The sequence below is a fragment of the Anopheles funestus genome, chromosome 3RL, assembly GCF_943734845.2.
Source record: "Anopheles funestus chromosome 3RL, idAnoFuneDA-416_04, whole genome shotgun sequence".
NCBI classification, from domain to species: domain Eukaryota; kingdom Metazoa; phylum Arthropoda; class Insecta; order Diptera; family Culicidae; genus Anopheles; species Anopheles funestus.
This window is the reverse complement of record NC_064599.1, coordinates 33068874-33084077: the sequence shown is the minus strand read 5'-3', so window position 1 is coordinate 33084077 and position 15204 is coordinate 33068874. Positions and strand designations below refer to the sequence as shown.

Genomic DNA, 15204 nt, shown 5'->3' with positions numbered 1-15204 from the left:
ACTGTATTTCTATCGAGACTCGCATGAGAGGGTGTTAGTGTGCGCACCAAGTCTTTCGCCATGCATCCCTCGCCAACTCCTCCATCGGCTGATGTGGTTGTGTGCTGAGCAAACCAGGCCTAACTAAAGCGAAAAGGGTTGTCACATACATCCTTACATAAAAAAGCACACATGCATACATTCTCAAAGAAATAACACGATACAATCTCGTACCCTCTCAGACCAAAACTTCAATACCCTCCCCTCCAACGATTTCCCCCTTTTGTGGCAAAGAAGCTCCCAGGAGCAACTGTTGGGTTTTGCTGTTCTCTCCTCCGACAGGTCTGGTTGGAGGACACATTTTCACTGGAACAAATTTATCTCACGGCCTATCCATAAGGAAAAGGGGCAGGTTTTTGTCCATCACCACATCTTAAAGCCATCCTTACCATTCCATTCCCTGAGAGGCCCCCCCGGGAGCCTGTTCTACGCTATTCACATCGAGAACAACAGTTGTTCTCGGTCTTGTCCTGGTCCTGGTGCGGTTCGCTTCCTTCGTATCACTTTAAATTTATTCAATTTATACATGTGAAACAAAATGGCGGCGCCTAATCGATTTAATTTTATGATAATGGCGAATAACATTATACACAGGGCTTCGGTCGCCCAAGGGAAACCGTCCACCAAAAGGGAATGATGGATGCAGAAAAGCGCACACACACACACACACCGATAGGCACACAGACACAACTGCAACCAGATTCACCCCCATTTCGACTGTCCTGGTTTGTTGGAGATTGGAACGGACGCTACACGGAACAGGAACGTGTTTCTCACCCTGCCCGTTCCCAGTCCTTTTCCCCGTCACAAAATGCCTTGGGGATATTGGGGCGCAGGTTTCATCGAGGACATCGCTGCAAAACCATCGGAAAGTGAACTGAGTGAAACGAACGAAACCTGCGACAACCGTTTCACACACAGCGACAACCACTGACACGATGGACACCACACTCTGGGGCACCAGGTTTGCCGTCTCCAGGTTTTGCTATCCATGAAGATCCGACCGGACCACGAAACCTTCCCAGAGTGGGAGAAGGGTGTTGTGTGTGTGTTGCTGTCCCTAACCTTCCCATCCCAGACGAACGGCAAACGGTTCGTTAGCATGGCGCTCGATTCAATCTGCCGGCCCATCGCGTCGCCATCTCGATGCCGTTATCAGTATCGGTCCGGGTTGATGCCGTTGGTTTTGTTTGGTGGCGTGAGCGTTCCCAGGAATCCCTGGAATCACTTGCGTCGAAACAACTTCTTTCAGATCTTGCAAGGAAATTGCAAGAAGGAAAATGGTTGGGATTGCTTTTTTTTTTCTTCATTATCATTATTTTGTGTCTGTCACCAACATTTATTTGATATTAATTGAGTGGTGAGCGCTGTTTACGTTTCGTATGCGTTACACTTATTTGACAGTTGAAATTTATTATTCCGATTAATGCATGATTGTTTTCACCGGGGTAGCGTTACGAACGCAGAGGTTAGTTGTGTTAGTGTAAGGACCGTTAGGGCTAAGAACCATTGCGAAAAATCACTGCACTTGTAATAAAATACGTACGCCGAACGGTCAAGCGAGAAACCGCGCTCCAGATTAATTTTTCACCGTTCCGAAAGAAAACTAAAAAACACAACGTAGGGATCGATCGCGAACATTTGGTGCCGTGACCAGGATATATTCTTTCGGAGTGAAATTAATTTCGGTTTCTTAAAGTGATCATTGCTGCGTGTTGCAAGATTGCACTATTGCACTGAGTGTGAACACTTGTATTATTTGTTGAAAGTTGTCAGCTATCTGTAACGTACTGTACGTGTACCGTGATTGTTGATCGTGATTATTGACTGTTGGCTGCTTGTGAAAATTTGTGGTGTTGAGTTTTTTGGTTGTGAACTCGTCCTCGCGAATTTTGTGTTTTTTGTCGTTTGACCGGCCATCGCTGTGAGCATTAGCGTCGGTTCAATGGCATCACCAGCTGACTTGCGTTCCAGAAGAGTGACGTTGGAGGAGAAGATTAATCGTGCTGCTGCATTTGCTGCAAATTTCGTTCCGGCGCGCGACGAGCTTAAAGTGCCTTTTTATGCCGCGGAAGTTGAACGAGTTTCAGTCGAATACGACGGTGTGCAGCAGATGATTGAAAATGGTGCTGCACCGGAGGAACGCGCGCTTGAAAGCCATTTACGCGCCACGATGGAGGATGCTATAATGGCTGTGAGAGCAAGCCTCCAAGCACTAATGCAACCGACGCCGCGCGTAGCCATCGCGTCATCATCGAATCGCGTTGCAGCGTCGGAGCTAAGATTGCCAAGAATTTCGTTGCCTGAATTCGACGGTAATGAAATCCAATGGGCAACGTTTCGTGACACTTTTGAAGCACTTATTCACAACAACACCGAAGTGCTGGATATCCAAAAGTTTCACTATCTGCGAGCAGCACTGAAAGGAGAAGCTGCTAGGCTGCTGGATTCCATCCCGTTGTGTTCCTCAAATTACTCCATTGCATGGAAATCATTGGTCGATCGCTATGCCAATGAGTATTTACAAAAAAAGAGGCATTTGCAAGCCATGTTCAACATGTCGAGAGTGCAAAAGGAATCCAATGCAGCACTGCATAGGCTGGTCGATGATTTCGACAGACATGTGAAAATGCTCCACCAGTTGGGTGAGCCAACTGAACAGTGGAGCACTATTCTGGAGTACGTGTTGTGCACAAAACTGCCTGAGGAAACGTTGAAGAACTGGGAAGATCATGCTTCCACGCTCGATACACCTGACTACGCAACGCTAATAGATTTCCTACAAAGAAAAATGCGGATATTAGAGTCCATATCGATGAATCATCAGTCTACGAAGGAAAGTACTCACCCGAATCCCGTGCGGCGCGCCCCGCAGCAGCTTTCTTCCTGCTCTTCCACTGCGAGCAATTCCAAAGAGTGCCCATATTGCCAACACGAGCATGCCCTGAGCAGTTGTTACAAGTATTGCCGCCTTCCACTGTCTGAGCGCATTCAGATTGCAAATGAGAAGAAGGTTTGCAATAACTGCTTACGGAAGGGCCATTGGGCAAGAAATTGTCTTACGTCTTCCCGATGCAAGCATTGCCGTGACAGACATCACACTCTTTTGCACCGCTCCAATGAACCAGCAGGATCGAAAGAAGGGTCACCGGAACGTCCCGATTCACCGAAGCCGAAGGATCGCGCATACGCTCAGTCGCTCAACGTTACTGAGACGACGGAGCGTTCAGAGGAGGTGTTTCTGCTAACTGTGCGAGTGAACATCGTAGATGCTAACGGCAAAGAGCATTCGGTGCGTGCTCTTCTAGACAGTGCGTCGCAAGCGAGCCTGATGACCGAAAGGATTGCCAGATTGCTGCAGATAAAACGGTCTCCAGCTAACGTCAAAGTATTGGGAGCTGGTAAGGTATCTCGCAATGTTCGTGAATGTGTGTTTGCTGAGATTCGGTCGAAAAGACAGCATTTCAGTTGTGGCGTACAATTTATGTTGATGGACCAAATAACCTCTCATATTCCTTCAGAGAACATAGCTATTAGCCACTGGTGTATCCCGAAAGGAATTGAGCTAGCTGATCCGGAATTTAATAAATCACAGCCAATCGATTTATTAATAGGCGCGAAGCACTATTATTCGTTTTTCCCTAGTGCTGCACGAGTGCACTTGGGTCCTGACCTTCCATCATTGATTGACAGCGTGTTTGGCTGGATTGTAGCGGGTTCGGCAATGTTGCATTACCCTGCTAATTCGCAGACAATTATTTCCAACGCTGTTTGCATGATGTCACTGGAAGAAAGCATGGAACGGTTTTGGAAAATCGAATCTTTGGTAATGAAAGATGGATACTCGCCCGAAGAACGCAGATGTGAACAGCTATTTCAGACAACCACGACGAGAGATAAGGATGGTCGGTACATCGTCCGTTTGCCGCGTCATCCTGACTTTGGGGTACGATTAGGTGCATCCAAAACAAGTGCAAAACGTCGATTCGAGCTGTTGGAGAAACGTTTCGTTAGAAATGCCAAACTGAAGGAAGAGTATCACGCATTTATGAAGGAGTACTACGAGTTGGGGCATATGCGTTTGGTCCGCGATGAGCTGCCGGAGCCAGTTGAGTCGTACTGTCTGCCCCACCATCCCGTGTTCAAAGAGTCGAGCCCTACAACGAAAATCAGAGTCGTGTTTGACGGCTCTTCGAAAACTACAAGCGGTTATTCCCTTAATGAGGCTCTCTGTGTGGGACCAGTGGTGCAGGACGAACTGCTTGATCAACTTTTGCGTTTTCGCACCTACAGAGTGGCTTTGGTAGGCGACATAGCAAAGATGTACCGGCAGATATTGCTTCATCCAGATGATCGTCCGTTAGTGCGAATCTTCTTTCGATTTTCGACGCAGCAACCAGTCCAGATTTATGAGCTGAATACGGTTACCTATGGACTGGCACCATCATCGTTCCTTGCTACGCGTGCTCTGATTCAGCTGGCGGATGATGAGGGTGACGCATACCCACGAGCGGGTCCGGCTTTGCGAAAGAACTTCTACGTAGACGATTTCATCGGAGGAGCGAACTCGGTAGAAGAGGCTACGTTGCTACGAGATGAGTTAGCTGAGTTGCTACTTAAAGGCGGATTTGAGCTACGCAAATGGACCTCTAATTGTCCTGATGTTCTGCGCGGACTCGATGAGTCGCAAATTGGAACAACTTCCAAGATGAGCTTCGCTTCCCATGAAGCCGTGAAGACACTTGGGATCAGTTGGGTTCCACAAGAAGATTGGTTGCTATTTGAAGGATTGTGTCAACCAGATACCGATATCATCACAAAGCGATCTGTACTTTCCACCATCGCTAAAATGTATGATCCGCTGGGAATGATAGCTCCGATAGTCATTCGGGCAAAGATGATAATGCAGGAAATATGGACGTACTCGTGTGATTGGGATGATGCCCTGCCAGCAGGCATCGTTAGTAAGTGGAAGCAGCTTCAACAGGAGATCCAATCCCTTTCACAGTACCGTATGGAAAGATACGTATTGGTTCCCGGCGCACATAAGATTGAGCTGCACACCTTTTCCGATGCTTCAACAGTAGCTTATGGTGCATGCACGTATGTACGGTGTGAAGAGCCGGGACGAGTTCGGGTGATGCTTCTAGCATCTAAGAGTAAGGTAGCACCCTTAAAGCAACTAACGGTTGCCAGACTGGAGTTATGTGCCTGCGTCCTTGCAGCACATTTGCACCATCGAATAAAAAGGGCAATCGCTACGAAAATTGATGCGTCATGGTTTTGGACCGATTCAGCTATCTGCACGGCGTGGATTAGGGCGCCTCCAACCACGTGGAAAACGTTTGTCGCCAACCGTGTGGCTGAGATACAGCATTTTACGAGTGACGCAAAGTGGCGACACATAGCTGGAGTCGAAAATCCCGCTGATCTGGTGTCACGCGGGATGGAAGTGTTGGAATTCAACAACAGCATGGCATGGAGACATGGGCCAGCATGGTTGGCGAAACCAGAGGATGTTTGGCCTATGTCTGATCCAACGGAGCCTCCTGAGGCAATTCAGGAGAGGAAGGTGTTAACAGCAGCCGTTGCGACGTGTACCAACGAGCTGTTCCTGCGTTGGTCGTCATTTACTCGCCTGGTAAATGTCGTAGGTTATTGTCGACGTTTCATTGCCATGGTGCCACATCTGCGGCGCATAAGACGTGAAGGAGCCATGCATTCCAACGAAGGCAATGCGCATTCCAGTACTTTCGCATCTCCGGAGGTGCTGAGCGTTCTTGAGCGAGCAGCAGCGGAAGACGCTTTATTAAGGCTTGCTCAGCGTGAGTCTTTCGCGGAAGAGTTGAGTGATCTGCAAACGGGGAAACAAATTAGAAGGCAGTCACAGTTACGTCGACTTACCCCATTTTTGGACAAAAAGGGCATCATCAGAGTTGGTGGCCGATTGAACTTGGCGCAGCTACCCTTTCAGTCGAAGCATCCCGCGTTGCTGCCTAAGGGCCACCCACTGGCTCGATTAATTGCAGAGAGCTACCACAAGTTGCTGCTACATGGTGGAGGACGTTTGTTGCTGTCATCCATAAGGGAAAGATTTTGGCCCTTAAACGGAAGAATGTTGGTGAAAGCCGTGGTGAGGAATTGCATCCGATGTATTCGTCATCACCCTACGGCAGCAGAGCAGCATACCGGTCAACTGCCCTCTGGTAGATTAGTCCCGAGTCGTCCGTTTGCGGTCACAGGAGTGGATTACGCAGGCCCATTGTATCTAAAGCCTGCGCATCGGCGGGCTGCATCGCTGAAGGCATATTTGTGTGTCTTTGTGTGTTTCACAACCAAGGCGGTTCATCTAGAGCTAGTGGGTGATCTTTCAACCGAAGGGTTTCTCGCTGCTCTACGGAGATTTACGGCGAGGAGAGGTATTCCGGAGCACATCCATTCGGACAACGGTAAAAACTTCGAAGGTGCCAGGAACGAGCTGCAGGAACTTTTTGCGAGATTGGGAAGTGAGACTGCACAGAGTGTCATCGCAGCGTCGTGCGCGGAACATGGAATCACTTGGCATATGATTCCACCGAGAGCTCCCCATTTTGGCGGCCTTTGGGAAGCTGCGGTAAAAACTGCCAAGCGTCACCTGTTTCGTCAACTGGGCAGTACACGATTATCGTTTGAAGGCTACTACACCGTTCTGCATCAAATCGAGGCAGCAATGAACTCTCGTCCGCTGCTGCCACTTTCCGACGATCCTAATGATTTGGCCGCACTAACGCCTTCTCATTTTTTAGTAGGTTCATCGATGACGGCAATACCAGATCCGGAACTAACGCACGCACACATAAACACCGAACAGCACTTGACCAAACTTCAACTACTGGTTCAGAAGTTTTGGAAACACTGGCAGAAGGAATACTTACAAGAACTGCAGAAGGACCCACGCATCGCTAAGAACACGGATAACATTCAACCGGGGCGAATGGTTATCGTAGTGGACGAGCTGCTGCCAACTACTCGCTGGCCGCTTGCACGAGTCATAGAGGTTCACCCCGGCGCGGATGGATTAGTACGCGTAGTCACGTTGCGAACACCTAAGGGAATTATAAAACGTCCGATCACGAAAATCTGTCCCTTACCAATATCCAGTGAAAATGTAGGAGCATAAGGAAGTCAGGAAATATCACTTGCACAAAGATCACGAATCACTTGGTACTTAACACTTTTATCCGTTTGCGATACCACGCGGTGTTTTGACATAGGCGAGCAAGGATAAGTTTGTTTGTTGATGGTACATCAAGGCGAGGAGTATGTTTACGTTTCGTATGCGTTACACTTATTTGACAGTTGAAATTTATTATTCCGATTAATGCATGATTGTTTTCACCGGGGTAGCGTTACGAACGCAGAGGTTAGTTGTGTTAGTGTAAGGACCGTTAGGGCTAAGAACCATTGCGAAAAATCACTGCACTTGTAATAAAATACGTACGCCGAACGGTCAAGCGAGAAACCGCGCTCCAGATTAATTTTTCACCGTTCCGAAAGAAAACTAAAAAACACAACGTAGGGATCGATCGCGAACAAGCGCTATAGAGAAGTTACGACTTTCGTGATGGAGAAGGAGCACGTCATGAGTTTGCGTGTTGTAAATTATTTGCATAAAAATTTGTCCAAAAATTTAATCAGAGACTACGAATCAATAAATTTGCTTCTAATTATGCAAGGGATCGACTTGTAAGGTGATTAAGCTTTTACACTAAAACTACCGGATTTGTTATTTTGACAAGACAGGTTCCTTGCAACTGCATATGTTTTACAATGTAAAATAATTTTGTTGTCCTTAATTAATGACTTTTTTTACAGCTTGAGCTTAATAAACAATAATCATAATCCAGCTATCCAGAGCAGTTTATCAAGTTCTTATCAAATTTGGTAGTTTTAGTGTTTAGAATGATAAATAAATTTTAAATAGTTTTTACTTGTATTATCGTCTAAAACCACACAAAAGGGGTGGTTTATTCCTTTTTACAATATATTTTATTTTATTGCTTATTTATTATCAGTTTAAATTATGCTAATGCCTTACGTTGAGATAAATCAATCAGTTGATTCAGACAAAAGCCGTCGGCATAACGTTTCTGCCGTCCTTACTGGAACGAACCATTAATTTTGTAACACATTTTGTATTCAAAGCGTTATTTTCATCGTTACGAGGTGATAATGGATCGTAAAATCAAAATTAAAATACTCTCTTGTGACCAAGGCCACAACAACAACAACAAAAAAAACACCGAAAAATGCTTCCCATGCATGTGTGGATTATCTGCAGTATAAAAGTCATCGTATCATGTCGTTATGATTCTGCAGCAATCTCAAATCGAATGTTACGAGTTCGCTGCTCAATTTCTAGCATTAACACCACTGCACACGTTCCATTTTCATTACCATATTTGCAATTTCAATTTTGTCCATCGGTTTCCCCGCTACTATACCGAACGGGAAATAAATGACCATCCATGCAAAGGAAGAAAAAAAGCAACTTAAGGCCATGAAAGTATGATTGAAAATTGTATCAATAGCACAACAATAACAAAAACGGGAATCCATCGAATAGCGAAAAAAAAAATACGAAAACATGCCTCAAATATCCATCGTTTCAAAAGATATCCGCAAAACAACTCCCGGTACGGTGAGGATAAAGTGCCACACACTTTACCGTAAGCGGCGGTCGGCTATGATTCCATCACTCCCATCCACCGGCGTAATAAAATATCATTCAATAAAAAATTGAAAAACGATTTAAGAGCCCATAAAAAATTCAAAAACTTTTACTTTCCCCGAGGCGCGTGTCCTGCAAGTGAACGAAGTGCGGTTGTTGCTTCGGTCCTTGTATTGCTGTATTCAGTTGGGTTTTCTCTGTGTGTGTTTTTTTTTTGCTTTCGTTTGCTCCTTTTTTTCCTCTCATGTTTGTCAAAGGTCTATCGAAAGCGCGGTTTTATCCATTTGTCCCTTGGATGCTGTTTTGTTTTTTTTCTTTTTCTTTTTGTTGCTATTACTTTGCTCCACTTCTACCGGATATTTCCTATCCATTTTCCGATGTTCCGCAGGAAGTGAAACGGTAGGAAGAGACCTTTTCACTGAAGCCGTGTTCTCAGTACGCAGTTTACTTCCGCGCTTTTCTCGCTGTGGTTGCGATTTTTTTGAACACGCTGAATCGATGGGTAAAGTGTTCTAAGAAGCCTTCTGTTTAACATTCCTTTTCATCGCGACAAAAAAGGAGTATCATTTTTTTTACTGAAAGGAAATTTATACACTTAAGCTTCGATTAATACATTTTTGGAATATGGAATTTTCAACATGGTGAAAGTAACGGAAGGACGAGAAAAAAAAATCTTTCAACGTGTGAAAAATTCAATCGATGAGATCTTTCTATGTATATCTTGAGAGCAAAAGCGAAAAAAAACCAAGCTCCATGAGGAAAATCTGATCCTTTTTCCGGTATTCAGATAAGGTAAGAAAAAAGAAAATGTACACATAAGAAGGAACGTCTTGAACCTGTTGACGTTTGAGGTGCTACTTGGGTTAGATTCACCCAACCAAACCTCTACCTAAGACTAGGAAAAATACTCAAACACATGGGAAAAACTGGGAAATCCGAGACATAGGCTGGTGATATAACTTTAACATACGTTTCTCCACAACAGAGCTGTATACCATGACCGTACCGGCTTTGCTGGGTTGAGACCGGCGCTTGCTTATTCTTATTCCACCCTCCCCGGAAAAATCTGTCCCTATGCCCACCATGACAATGATGTTCGCTTCGATTTTTCAATCGCTAGCCATCAACCTTCCTACCCCCCTAGAAACGAAATCGATCCTTCCTTTCGATGGCCGTTAAAAAGTGAATTCGAATAAAAACTAGTGTGTTCGCTTTTCACATACGCCAACCATTACAATATCCACAACCCATGGATGGGGGGAAAATTCTATCCATTTTCACCAAAAACACGTGCACGACACGGACGTCGACCGGATGGTAAAGTGCCGCTAGCCAGCAATAAAAGAAATGCCAAAGCACAGGCGCCTTTTTTTCGCGCACTCATTCGAATGGAAAGTGTGAAAATCGGTTCCTCATGGCGGAACGTGCATTATGCCGGGCGTAAAGTGGATCGGAAGAAAAATGAAATGAAAACGAAAATACAAAAAATATACTCTACCAATAAAAAAAATCCTCTAGAGTTCCTTATGCTGGAGGGAAAACCAGATTGAGGTTTTTCCGACCCACGGTATAGAGGCCTTTTGTTGAGCGAAGCAGGCGATCGTGGGTTTCGCCAGCAATAGAGGGTGGCTGACAAATTTCCCAGTTTCGGTACAATCCTTCAAATTGGCGTTTTCATTTCTTCAGACCTCCCTCGTCCTCTCTCCGCTGCACATACAATCAACAAACCGGAACACGATTTTTCATCGGTATTAAATCGAAAACCGAGACCCCGTGTGGATTGGGAAAACGTTCCCGATCGATGGCATCAGGGTCTGCCGAAAAGAAACGACGCCAACCAAGAACGATAAATTTGCCATATAGAATGCGTGTGTGTTTGTGTATGGCTATGTGAATATGGAAGGGATATCAGATTGATTCTTCGAACCCGTTGCCTATTCATTCGGTATCGGTATTCGCACGCTTCATACAACGACTCACAGCGAGGCGCAAAAGGACGACCGGGAGTACATTCGTTCCTTCAATATAAGGAGTCTCCGGAGTCAATTTAGGGAGTCTGTTTTGATTGAACACGTGAGTTATACCCATAAATATGATTTGCACTTGTTTAGCACGATGTTCATCTCCCATTTGGTGGCCAATTGGATCCGCCTTCAACTGTGCCAGCTGGTGCCATATACAGCAACATTCAGCCGCCTCAGTGTTGGATCGATTGCCAACAAAAAAAAACAGAATCCTACATTCTAAACACGGCAAATGGAAAAGTGGAAAGAAAGCGACGTTAGTCTAGGCAGACGAACAAAGCCGGGAGGGGAGAAAATAGACTTCCAAAGTGTGATAAATCAGATCAGCCCTGTCGGCGCTTGTTACCCATGACGGTCGCACTCTCGGCAAACGGAACAGTTCGGTGGAGGTGTTTTTGTGCGTCTCCCGAGGATATTCATTCCTTCGGCAGTCTATTTTTCCAGCACGTTTTTCTTCTTCTTCGAAACAGGTTTTAGTTGGTGAGGATAGAGATTTATTCTACCAAGTCTCGTTGCCAACCACCAAAGCGGAAGAGTGGGAAGATCTATTGCCACTTAATTGCGGCACAATTATTCGGCCATTGATTGTTTGCTTGCGATGATTTCCTGGGTGAACCTATGATTGGGCGACTCTTTTTGTGGAGTTGCCGTCGGATGGGTGATTTTTTGTTTGTTTGTGTGTGAAATATGATTTATTGATAATTGGGAAATTGAGAGAGTTCTTGGTGCTCTTGGCATTCGTAGCCTTGCATCTCGAAATGTTCATTGACAAAAATACGTTCTCATAGATCATCGGCTAACAGAGGATGACAAACGCAGTGAAACTTCATTCCCGGTTGGTTCCACCCCCCCCAAAAAAAAAACCGAACTTAATTCACGCTCGTTGAACATGGCTAAAGCCCTGTTTAACACTTCAACCCGTAGTGCATTTAGACATTGGAAAGGCGAAACAGGCGTGTAATCATTGTCTATTTTCCAAAAACCGAATCGCACAACTGATCACAATCGATATTAGATAAGTCAAATAACCTCAGCTTATGCATGTCAAACAGACATCACTCCCCTGAATTGGAGGGAAACGGAAAAGCCTCTCCACCGCTTCTCACCGTTGAGAAGCCCAACCATGGGACATGATATTTTGGGATGACAAATTTTATCCAATCAACCCATCCCATCCCGTGTACGGTTGCAGCTTAACTTCACCAATTGGCCACCGCACATATTTATTGCGCCACAAAGCACACCTTCCCCGATTGTCTCCTGGTTGTTGTCTCACGGTGTTTTTGGTATCGGCGGGAGGGCAAAAACGGTAGCTAATGTTTTTTTTGTTGTTTGTGTTATGCTTTTCGAGTACCACAATGACTGATACCGACCCATCACGAAAAGGCAATCGCATGTTACGCAAGGAATTTGGCATGTCGATCGAACCGGCTTTTTGCATCGACACCATACGGAGGAGGGAACTCACGCAAATCGTGACCTGCACACGTATCGGGGGGGATGTCAGAGCAGAGAAGTTAGTGGAGCTGCAAAACACAGGTTTTCTGGTTTGGCAGAGCAGCCTACAGCGTCAGAACAAATTTGATCCAGTTCGCGGTGCGGCTCAAAAATACTTCTCGAAATTGATCCTTTTTTCAGGGCGCAAATTTATGATTGCTGCTTTAATGGTCAATATAACAATTTAGTGCAGACGGCACATGATGCAGAGATGGCGTTTATTTCTTGCTAATGGAACGATTGGTACGGCGGAGATGGAATATTAAACCGGTTAGGTTTGATGTACAGAGAAGTATTTAATATGTCCTGATCAAGAGTAGCTTAAATATTTAACCTTACTTACAAAACATCTGTTCCGACGATAAGACGATATTTAATGGTCCGGATGTACATTTCTGTCACATTGCGGCATGAGCAGTTGAGCGATTCGCATTCTTCGCTTACTTTTGTACGCATCAAACGGAAATCAATTCAAGTGAGTGACGCTATTAAAATGTATAATCTCTTCAAAGTTGATGATGCATTGCTGCATTTACACCGGGAACTGGCAGCACGTCCCAAACTGCTACCAACTACCTGCCATTAATCAGCTCACGAGCGTAACTCTCTAAAGCACCATAATAATCACGAGCTACAAACCGGCAATCTGCACGGTGTAAACAAGCTTGCGAGGGCCTATCACAATCCGCACAGTACGGGAGAACCTTTTTGACTCTCCTGCCCAGACATCCTCCAATGTCCGTAAAACATCCGGACAGTATTATGTTTTGTACACACGCGCACAAAACCACAGGTGCCATACACTTTGGGTTTGGGTCGTTGATCAAAACTAGAGCTAAGGTGTCTGCGTGCCATTTGTATGCCATTCCATGTATGCAACTGTGGAGCACAGTTTCCTTTCCCGCGGACCACTACCCTAGTTGCTCTCAATTGCAACATAATAGCTTCATATGTTATTCAAAATGATTCTCACCGGAATCGTACACACGGCTGGTCGTTCCGTTTGTTCCATCATTGGTATGATACTTCCCGGACCTGCAACGGAACTCCCGGAACTCCCCGAATAGCGCCGGATAGCAAAGATGCTGCCCGTCTGATACGATCGAAGTTGAGCGATGGTGTGTAATTAAAAATTAAATGTGCATATGCAAGTTGCATGCCGATCTCTGTACCTCCGAGCACGTACCTCCAGTAATGCAGTAGTTGCATTCTCGTTTGTGTCCATGCTCCCCAACGACACCGCGTTGCACGTCCGAACCCGCTTGCTGGGTGGAGTTGAAAGTTTTGTGCAAAATTTGTGCCCAAGCTGTGCACAAGTGAATTCAATTCAACCATGGACAATGCCGCATGGCCATCGTCTGCGTACACTGGGCGATGCATAATTTCCGTGATTATGGATGTCGGGCGGCAGTTCTTCCTTCACCGGCAGAGTTATAGTAGTGTAAAGTTCTTGTTTCGAAGCGACGGAAAATTATCACTTTCTCGTTACGGTCCCGTTTTGTACGGGTGCGAACAGTCGGAACGGCACTATGGGAAGCTCTGATCCACTGTGATGTGTTAATATGCGTGTATGTAGTGCATTTATATGGTAATAATCAAAACATGGGATATTTATGTTCACGCATTGCAATTTAAAATAATCCCTGATTATACGGCACCACACACCGGGTGGTAAGCTGCATCAAAGATGAGCGGAGCGATTTTATTGCATATCTCCATCAGTAATCAGTTTGTTTTATTTTATATATCTTTTCTGTAGCAACCTTGAATGTAGGTGTTTTGTTTTTTTTGTTACAAAACAAATATTCTATCTCTGGTAAACTTCAATGTGATCTCAGAGACTTCTGCTAATGATAGTCATATACCGTACGATCGCATGAGCCGGGTGCATTAAGATGGAGTCAGATGTTCGATATAAAAAAACACATGTTACACCCAAACATGAAGGTAATCCATTATGTTAACCTTGATCGAGAAGAAAAGTTGGAGAGCAAAAAAAAACGACCCCCGGTTTCTATTTTTTACTAATTTGTACGGTTATTGGAAAATTAATGAATGTTAACGTTTATTTTCAGCGTAACCCTGTTTGGACATACAGAAGCATTTTGTGTTTAATGTCTGCTTCGTAATGAGGTGCAAAAAAGGAAACGCTTTGTGCGTACTTCACATGAACGGTACACATGCTTAACACCATTATCCAAAGAGTCGTATCGCTTTCAATGCACCAAAAAAAAGCTGAAGGGGATACTGAACTGTCACGAAATTTAGACAGGTGGTGATGCCGGTAAGCTTTTGTTTTTCAACGTATTTCTTTCTGTAATTTTCGCATGTTCCACAGCTGCAGTTCCAAGGGCTGCAATGGAATGTCCAATAAAGGTTACGCGATAAAGCGCAACACCCAATTTTTCTGAAGTCCGTTTTGTGGAGCACATCATCTGCAATTTCTTATCAGCTGGTGTGTGTGTTTTTTGTGTGCTCAAGATGTGCAAACTTGGTGAATTCTTGAAAATAAAGAAAATATGCATTATTACCTCCAAAAAGAGGGTACAAACTTCATGTACGCGTGCAATGCAAAAGTGCAAGTCGATTGGCCGCGTTCGTTGACTATAATTAGTTACAGCCGAATGTGAAAGCCCTTGGCTTCCATTCTGCTATTCTCTCGGGTCTGCGAACGTTTATGCTAATTTCCGTACCGGCACAAGAAGTGCGAAGTTGTGTTAAAGGGGATCAATTCTTGGTGAGCAATTGCTGGTGTACATGGTCCAATCTTTGTTACAGTTTATATGCATCGATAGTTTGGTTCTTTTTTTTGTTGGTTGTAACTACTTGTTTCTCAGCTTAAAAACCAGTTTTTTTGTTAAAGCCAGATGTTTTAGTAAAATGCATCTACACTGTGCCGATATGTTTGAAGTAAAGAGATCTTTCCATTACCTC

The 15204-nt window shown here is 44.8% G+C and overlaps 1 protein-coding gene across 2 annotated transcripts in view; it reads right to left on the bottom strand.

Moving 5' to 3' along the window:
• The window catches only part of LOC125770836 (homeobox protein araucan-like), a 112844-nt gene that overhangs the window by 26341 nt on the left and 71299 nt on the right, over positions 1–15204 (bottom strand). The gene's annotated exons all lie outside the window — the stretch shown is intronic.